Source organism: Nuphar pumila, chromosome 6 (assembly GCF_984573655.1).
Source record: "Nuphar pumila chromosome 6, dmNupPumi1.hap1.1, whole genome shotgun sequence".
Taxonomy (NCBI): Eukaryota; Viridiplantae; Streptophyta; class Magnoliopsida; order Nymphaeales; family Nymphaeaceae; genus Nuphar; species Nuphar pumila.
The window spans coordinates 49,573,751-49,584,306 of record NC_143254.1 but is presented as its reverse complement, the minus strand read 5'-3'; positions in this window follow the sequence as shown (position 1 = coordinate 49,584,306).

The window sequence follows — 10,556 nt, the reverse complement described above, 5'->3', positions numbered from 1 at the left end:
ATTTCGGGAACCTACCACGCCCAACCGTTCCCTGTTTTCTCGCTTTCATCCCGTGGAATTAAACTTCGGATTGGGGCCTACAGACAAAACCTTGCCTTGCAAACGGATTGGGATTCGAAATCCAAAAGGAATGTAACTACGCAATGCAAGAGGTCAGAATCCGGATCCAAATATTAACTTGTAATCCATTTGCACCGGTAGACGTTCTTGGCGGTGGAGGTCTTGGAGCAAGACAATTTGTGGGAGTCATTTCGTGTGGGTTTGAAATATGATGCTCAGAAGAGCAAGTGGTTGAGTGAGGGTTTTTTTGTAAATAGCAGATAAGCCAGATACTTTTTTTAAAGTACCCCCTTTGCAAAGGGCCAAAGAGTAAGAATGTGAAAGATTATGGGGCCATTGAAGTTGAGAAAATACGATTTCTAAGGCTAAACCAAATCATATAGACATCAATGAGGTTGAGACTCTGTTTGGGAGACTTTGAATCCGAGGTATGTTGTGGTTTTCCTTGGTGTGCTTGCTTTCGTGCTATCTGCTGTTTGGGTGCAGTGCTTGCAGCTTCAACGCTAAAGACCACAATGGGAATGAAGTTGGCAGTCCCAACACTATATTTTAACACCAATTCACAAGAGAATGTTTTTGACAACTTCATCTTTTTTTTATTTTTATTTTTAAAGGCAAGATGAGTGTAGCTGAGATGGGTATGCTGAGATCAGGGGCGTAGCTAGGATTCATGTGAGAGGGGGGGTAAACAGGGTTGTTGCAAAAAAAAAATTTATTTGTGTGATAGTCGGGGGTTCGGGGGCAGCGCCCCTGAAAAAAAAAATTTGAGATAAAATAAAAAATGGCTACAATTATTAATAAAAATCTATTTCATATGGACAAATCAAACTATTTGCTGCAGTCAGGGCTGGGCTAAAAAATGGATAAAAATCTATTTCATATGGAATCAGGGCAGGGCTAGGACTGAGCTTTTAAAAAAAAAAAAAATTAACTGTTTGGGGATCCAGCCCAGTCCTGCCCCCCCTTAGCTACGCCCCTAGCTGAGATGGATGTGTGGAAATACAATAAAAGATAAGATTCGGAATGAAGAAATACGTAAGAAGGTAGGCGTTGCACCTATTGAAAATAAGATAAGAGAAAATCGTTTACAGTGGTTTGGACATATTCGGCAAAGGCCTAATGATGCGCCAATTCGAAGGATGGAGAAATGGGAAAATATATTAGTTAAAAGAGGTCAGGATAGGCCTAGGAAGACATGGATGGAGGTGATAAGAAAGGATATGAATGCTTTGAACCTCACTGAGGACATGGCATTGGATAGAAATGATTGGAGGAGAAGGATTCATGTGGAAGACCCAGAATGATTTTCTTTTTTGGTTCATATCGCCGACCCCAATTGTTTTGGGATGAAGGAGTAGTTGTTGTTGTTGTAGGCAAGATGGGGTAAGACCCCACCCCACCCCCAGTTATTATTCAAGGTTCCACCACAAGGAGACGTGCACTGACAGCTCCTCCACACCACATTCTGGCAAAACTATCTTTTTGGCAATACATGGAAATTGTGTTTTCATGGCAATCCCAAATAGAGCATCAGTCGTGATGATTATTGAGAGTTGTAATGGATGGCAGTAACACCTTATTCAATGGCCCAGCCAAGACGGGGATTCAGAAAAAGTTTTTCCTTTTTTAATTATGATATTACGTTTATGTTTCTTGTTTTCAATTTTAGTATTTCTCTAACTTTTTGAAAGAAAAGAAAAAAAAAACTCTAGCTTATTTTTTAGCTTCATTTTGACTTCTCCTTGTATGCTCACAAAAAGAAGAACAAGAAAAGTAACTTAAACTGTGCGATTGTTTGGCATATGTCATCAAGATCTTCCTTGTATATATTAAATGGGCCCTAATGATAGAGACTTATCATGCTGTCCAAAATTTTGGTACCGGAATATTCTAAACAAGAGAATTAAGCATTTACTTTTAAATGATGTCCAAAATATCATCAAACATAACTTTTAAAATTGTATATGTAAACAAAATTTTAGATATAAAAATTAATATAACGTACTAATATTGCGATAAACTTGTCATATATTGAACATAGGTGGGGTTACAAATATCACATATTACAGCAGATTTTATCATTTTCTGAATGTACCAGGATCATAAGATCCTGAAAACTTTATCGATATTTGTGACTATTATCGTGATTATTTGGTGAAAGAAAAAAAAAATTGATTTGGTTGGTAACAAATGAAAGGGTAATTTAGTAAATATTAGAATAGCACGGAGGGAGATTGCTGTGATCAGTTGAGGTTTGGTGGGTGTCGTATTCAAATAGTTTGGTGAACGTTAAGCGTGGGGAGGATTTGGACTTTGGATCCTTTGTTTGGACGTTCCTTACAGTTACAGAAAAGGGACCCCTCGTGAAAACGGAAAGTAACGGCCATATCTCCAACTTTGGCCTAACCACAAGCAGGGGAAGGTTTATGTGCAATGTGATTGCACATTTTTAGTGTGATACTGCACTTCATTTTTTGGAAGCAGATCAGGTCACTGAACATCAGTTTTTTTTGCTCATGCCAACATCCTGGCCATCCATTTTGTATTTTGAAAAGTTAACAGAACAGTTATATATGCTACATGGCATTCATCCAAAATGTCTGTCCATTTTGTATTTTAAAAAGCAAAAAAAAGTCACCAAAACAATTATATGCTAAGTGGCATTCATCCAAAATGCAAACAGACGGCCACCATGTGTTGGCATGATCAAAAAGCTCATGTTCAACATGACCTGATCTGCTTCCCATTTTTTGGATACATCTGTTATTTGTGGGGTTCAAGTAAGGGTGCCAACGGGTCGAGCTTAGTTCGGACCCATGTAGAACCAGACTTGGACCCAAATTTCGGGTATGGTATAGGGTCTAGACTTGAGTCTAATCAGGTACATTATAAGAGAAACCATACCCAGACCCAATAAGTATCACATGAACTAGACCCGATAAAATAAGTATCAGGTACGTTAGATTTGGATTTGGTATTATTTTGCCATTGAAATCTGAATCCGACTAATTCACAGATCATATTAAGGGTTAGTTTGGTTGCTTGCAGGGTGTTGTGCAAATTCATTTTCTAAACATCATGAGAACTCGTATCTCATGTGAGAGGTCTCATTTGCAAAGGCTTACTTTTGGGGTGCTGTGCACAACTCACTTTTTAAGTTTGGTTGCTTTGGGGGTAATGTGCAAATGAAATTCACTTTATAATACTTGGTTAGATCATATGAGATTCACTTACTCATACACTTTGAAAAGTGAATCTCGTTTTAGAAAGTGAATCTCATTTGTGTGATAACTCAGAATCTCATGAGATTTGAGTTCTCATGATTTAAAAAGTAAATCTCATTTGCATACTACCCACGAGCAACCAAACTAACCCTAAATCTCATGAGATCCAACTAAACGTACCCTGATTGTAAAAATCAGGTTTTAGAATAGTCAGGTTAGGATTCAATTTTATCTTTTTCCATCAGACTCCTGATCTGATTAGGTCAGACCTTATGAACGTGGATTCAGGTATTAATACCTAGATCCGACCGTTGACATCCCTATTGGATATTGAGTCCATCTAACACAACCAAGGCATCAGAAACATCATGATGGAATTACTTGTGTTCTAAATGAGTCCCGCAAAAAATTTCAAAGCCGTTGATGGTGCAGTTGATAAGCATCCAAGGCATCTGCTTAAACGAATCCAGGACATACATGTGTCTAATGTCATTCATCACATGGATGTACAACATTAGGGGGCACCCTTTTATGGTTAGAGCTATGCCTCACCTCATATGCTCTCAACACCCGAAGCAGGTTATATGTTTCCCCCAAGAACACACAGGTGTGTGTTCTCGGGTTTGAATGAAAACCACGTATGTAAGCACGTGGGGTGTGTTTCCCCGTGTGTGTCGGCATCACTTAGCACCAGAGTCTGGTTTATTTGCAAAGACTTAATTACCCTTTCCTGCTATTAGCGCCATGAAATGATGTTTAGAGTAGAGGACAAAAATGTCCTTCCGTTAGAAGAGATAAAGGGTTAAAATCATTATCGTTTTCGCTCTAAGGAGTAAACGATTTTGCTTTAACAGGAGCTCCTCGCAATATGTCACCCTAAACGTTATGGCTCACCCTTTGACGATGCACCATCTGTTGTAATACGAGCTCCCTTTGACGTCGCAGCCTTTGACGTCGTTTATTGCCGCCAGAGCACCTCTTTTTGTCGTCTACTGTCGTCGAAGCGTAGTCGGAGCACCGTTGCCACCATCGGCTGCATCTACCTTCTAGGTGTTTTTCCTCCACTGTCGGATTAGCAAAACTTGTGTCATTTGGGTGAGTTTTGTGTAAGGTTTCATTATGTAAACAAATTGATTTTCGTTATGTAAATTTGAATGCTAAATCTTACAACTGGTTATACTATTCTTGTTAAATAACACCTATTTTTATACTAAAACAAATTGATTTGTACCTATCCACCTTCTGGGCATCGAAAAATAGTTAGCACGATTTGTTCTTATGAAAGCCAAACATTACAATGATATGTACTTATTAGGACTAAATTTCTACAACGATTTGTAAGTTTGAATTTAACAATGATTTATATGTTTAATGCATTAGCGATTTGTTCGATGCAGCAACGATTTATATGTTTCAAGCAGTAGCAATTTAGCCGATTTATGATTTGTGATTTATACATTTAAAGCAGTCACGATTTATTATTTTAATGCAGTAGTGATTTATGATTTACAATGATATGTACTTATGAAGGGTTTGATTTCTACAACGATTTATGGTTAAATTTATGTGTTGTGCAGGTTAGCAATGACTACAATTCGCAAGACATGAAAGCCTTCGCCGTTGGAGGGGATGACTCTTGGAGAAATCATCCGCCAATCCGATATATATGAGGGTTATGTAAAGTACCAAAATATAATGAACATTGAGAATGAAAAAGACAGGAACAAATTGTTGGATATTTATTATGCGGAGCTTGATCCATCAGATATTAAAGATGAAGAAGAAGAAGGATGACAAAGAGAAGAAAAAGCAAAGAAAGAAGGAGGCGGAAAATGAAAACTATGCACACTTATGAGGCAAAGGGATTTCTTCCTGCCGACCATGCAAAATTAAATCTACATGCACATCATTCTTCGTGTTATCTGTCATGATCATCAGTTGCATCGCACTATACTATGCATCAAGTTGTTATTTACTTTGCTAATAAAAGAAATGACTTATCGTTATTTACGATAGTGATTCACGTGACAACAATTTGATGATAGCTACGATGTGGTGAAGTGATTTCAATTTTAATCACTAAATGAACAACGATTTGAATACGCAAATCGCCACCACAATCACGCAATAATGTAAATGCCACACACACACACATTTCAATATCATAATACAAATATCTTATAAGTCGACACTAGCAAACACATAATATGTTACAAATCAATATACATATCGCATAATATATTACAAATCGATACGAAAATTCAGCATAATAGCTTACAAATCGATATTAACAAACAAAACATCTCTCAAATCGATAGTATGTTACTACAACCGCGATTTGCATTATACTATTCTAATATTTTCTATATAAAGGCAAATTGTTGTGGCCGACATATACGTCATTGCGTAAATCGCATAAATCGTCAACTGAAATCCAGGTCTCACAAGGCATATCAATTTTTGACAACGAGCGAGATGTGGAACGACGTTTTATTGTTGAAGCCCAAATGTTACAACGATATGTACTTATGAAGGGTGTGATTTCTACATCGATTTAAAGCAGTGATTTATACGTTTGAAGCAGCAATTTGTATGTTTAAAGCAGGAACGATTTATATGTTTGATGAAATAGCGATTTATACTTGTCGACGATAACATTTCACGTAACAACTATTCAATTATAGGTACGAAGCTTTGAAGTGATTTCCATAAAAATCGCTAAATGAGCAACGATTGGAACATGCAAATGGCCACCTCATGTCGCTACAATGTTAATTCCTCATGCACAGTTTTCAATTACATACTACAATATGTAACAAATCGACACTTGAAAGCACTTAATATTTTACAAATATGTACATATATCCCATAATATATTACTATATCTAACCCTAAACCCTTAATATCTTACTAAACCCTAATCTTAAACCCATAATATATTACTAAACCCTAAACCATAAACCCTTAATATATTACTAAACCCTAAAACCTAAACCCTTAATATATTACTAAACCTTAAACCCTAAACCCTAAACTCTAACCCTAACCCTAAAACCTAAACCCTAAACCTAAACCCTAACCCTAACCCTAACCCTAAACCCTAAACCCTAAACCCTTTAAACCTAAACCCTTTAACCCTAAACCCTAAACTCTAAACCTTAAACCCTAATGCCAAAACCCTAAACCCTATACCATAACCTTAAACCTTAACCCTAAACCCTTAATATCTTACTAAACCGTAACGCTAAACCTTAAACCCTAAACCCTTAATATCTTACTAAACCGTAACGCTAAACCTTAAACCCTAAACCCTAAACCTTAAAATCTAAACCCTAAACCTAAACCCTCGATTTATATGTTGATTTTGTATATCGATTTATAAGTTGTCAATAGTCATTTTCATATTGATTTGTATGATATTTGATCATCGATTTACGTGATACTATGACAATATTTTCGTAACAAAGGCAAATCGACTAAACATTACAATGATTTTTAAGATATCAATAGGAATTGCCATATCAATTTAAGATAATGTTTTGATTCTTAATATTGATTTAAGATATTATTTTTATTCTAAATATCGATGTTTAAGATATCAATACGAATTTCCAAATCGATTTAAGATATTATTCTGAATCATAGTATTGATTTCTATGTTGATTCTTAATATCGATTTACGATATTGTTTTGATTTTTTATATCGATTTAAGATATTGTTTTGATTCTAAATATCAATTTTTAATATATCAATACAAATTTCAAAATCGATTTAAGATATTGTTTTGAATCTTAATATTGATTTCTATGTTGATTCTTGATATCGATTTAAGATATTATTTTGATTCTTAATATCAATTTGTATCTTGATTCTGTATATCGATTTATAAGCTATCAACAGGAATTTCTATATCGATTTGTGGCTGACAAAGATGTCATTGCGTAAACTGCCTAAAACGTGAACCGCTTAAAGGTATATGTTATTTTATTATAAAATCTTTGGTGGGTCTCATAAGCATTAAACTCCTCTGCTATAAAAGGAGATCCTCGCAATATTACCCCATGAACGTTCTACAAAAAATCTAACACTTCGTCTTCTTTTGCCGAAGCACCCTTTGTCGTCTCTGTGAGTTTTTGTATTGTGCATGTTACCAATGACTTACATTCGTAAGAGAAGAAACACTTCATCGTTAGAGGGAAAATCTCTTGATGAAATCATCAAACAATATGCTTCGTATGAGCAATTAGAAGCGTACTACAAAATAATGACGATTGAGAATGATAAAGAAATGGTGCAATTACTGGTAAAGTATAGAGCGGAGCCTAATCCGTCAGATATTGAAGATGATGATCCAACGAAGAATGATGAGGACGAAGTATAGATGAAAAAGAAGAAGAATGAGGACAAAGATAAGCAAAAAGAAAGGAAGGAGGAGGATAATGAAAAAAAGCAAAGGAAATCAAGGCAAAAGGAGGAGGTGGACGATAGGGAAAAGCAAAGGAAGAATAAGGAGAATGAGGAAGAGAAGCGAAAGCAAAAGGAAGAGGAGGAGGAGAGGGAAAGACAAAGAAGGAATAAAGAGGAGAAAGAGAAGCGAAGGTAGAAGAAGGAAGAGGAGGAGAGAGAAAAACAAAGGAAGAATAAGGAGGAAGAGAAGCGAAGGCAAAAGGAGGAGGAGAAGGAAAAGCAAAGAAAGAATAAGGAGAAGGAGGAAGAGAAATGAATGCAATTGAAGAAGAGGAAGGAGGAGGAAGAGAAGCAAAGACAGTTGAAAAAGGAGGAAGAGGAAGAGAAGCAAAGACAAATGAAGAAGAAGGAAGATGAAAGGCAAAGGAAGCAGATTTAGGATAAGGAAGAGAAGCAAAGGCAAAGGAAGGAGAAGGAGGACGAGGAAGAGAAGGAAAGACAAAGGAAGGAGAAGGAGAAGGAGAAGAAGGACGAGGAAGAGAAGAAAAGACAAAGGAAGAAGAAGAAGGACGAGGAAGAGAAGGAGGACGAGGAAGAGAAGGAAAGAGAAAGGAAGAAGAAAGAGAAGGAAAGAGAAAGAAAAAAAGCAGAGGATGGACGCGAAATAGCGATGGAAGAAAGAAGTACAAAAGCAAAGGAAGAGAAGGGATGAAGAGAAGAAAAGTGTGACCAAGATACGTTAATCGCTACTGGATGTCACGATATACTGTTGTAAGTATTATTATGTATAGCGATTACTATGAATAGCGATTACTTTGTATACCGATTACTGTTATAGTGATTACTATGTATAACGATTACTATGTATAACGATTACTGCGATAGTGATTACTATGTATAGCGATTAATTATGATTTGATATTTTGTGTTACAGGCAGGTCAGAAGAGAAGCAGAGCAACAGGTAAAAAACTGAAAGGGCGGTGTCAATGGTCTGTAGTTCTATCGTGGTACAGAAAGCTGAGTGAATATCAGAATGACCGATTACGAAAGATGCACTTCGGCAGCCTTCTGGACCAACATTATTTTGAAAATTGCTGGAACACCATGACCCACCTGGTCAATAAGTAGAACTATAAGACGAACACGTTTCAGTTTAAGGTTTTTGAGATGACCACGACCCTAGAAGATGTGGCACAGATTACGGGTCTCAAGTGCCATGAAAATACTGACCTAACAAGGGATTCAAACTATAACCCAAGGTACAATTGCACGGCCCTTCTAGGAATGTCGATAGAAGAATGGTGTGAGTGTATTTCTGGTGGAGGCAATTCCTCAACGATGAAAGTTTATTTTTTCTATAATAAATGAGAAGGTCGGTCGGTCCGCCGCATGTGCATCTGAAGCAGCTGACCAAGAGTTGTGCGGCTTCCTTCTTTATTTTTTTGGACTTACTTTATTTTTCAATTGTTCTGGTTCGAGAATAAGTTACTTGTTGCAGCATTTTCTGGAAGACTTAGATGAAGTCGACAACTGAGCATGGGGTGCTCCTATGCTCGCACACTTGTACAGTCAACTTTACCATGCAAGTAATGGTACAAAAACCGTTGAGGGGTTTTGGCCATTTGTTCAGGTATTTGTTTATTAAATATTTAGTACTTGTAGACTAAGCTTGTTGAAGGTTATAGTCTTACTAATATATTGTTTTTGTAGGTCTGGATGTGGGAGCATATTATCGCCTTGCATCCTCAGTGTGGCCCTGCAGTTTGTGGTTTTCCGAAGATCGGCTAGTGGGCTTCAATAAATGTCAAGGAGGAAAATGCTCAGTTCATTTTAGATGGACTGTAATTAAATAAGGTAAATTGTTTAAAATTGTTGTAATGTTTAGCATTCTTAAGTAATCATCATTTTAGTATCGCTTTAGGATTTTGTCTTCCTTAGTACAAATCGTTATCTCCTTAGCATCTAACTTTCATTAGCGTAAATCATTGTAATGTTTAGCATTTTTAAGTAATTATCGCTTTAGAATTTTGTCTACCTTAGTACAAATCGTTATATTCTTAACATTTAACTTTCATTAGCGTAAATCGTTATAATGTTTAGCATTCTTAAGTAATCATCTCTTTAGGATGTTGTCTTTCTTAATACAAATCGTTATCTCCTTATCATCTAACTTTTAGCGTAAATCGTTATAATGTTTAGCATTCTTAAGTAATTATCGCTTTAGGATTTTGTCTCCTTAGTATAAATTGTTATCTCTTTAGCATCTAACTTTCATTAGCGTAAATCGTTATAATGATTAGCATTCTTAAGTAATCATCACTTCAGGATTTTGTCTTCCTTAGTACAAATCGTTATCTCCTTAGCATTTAACTTTTATTAGCGTAAATTGTTATAATGTTTAGCATTTTTAAGTAATCATCATTTTAGTATTTTGTCTTCCTTAGTACAAATTGTTATCTCTTTAGCATCTAACTTTCATTAGCGTAAATCGTTATAATGTTTAGCATTCTTAAGTAATCATCGCTTTAGGATTTTGTCTTCCTTAGTACAAATTGTTATCTCTTTAGCATTTAACTTTCATTAGCATAAATTGTTATAATGTTTAGCATTCTTAAGTAATCATCGCTTTAGGATTTTGTCTTCCTTAGTATAAATCGTTATCTCTTTAGCATTTAACTTTCATTAGCATAAATCTTTATAATGTTTAGCATTCTTAAGTAATCATCGCTTTAGGATTTTGTCTTTTTTAATACAAATCGTTATCTCCTTATCATCTAACTTTTAGCGTAAATTGTTATAATGTTTAGCATTCTTAAGTAATTATCGCTTTAGGATTTTGTCTTTTTAGTATAAATTGTTATCT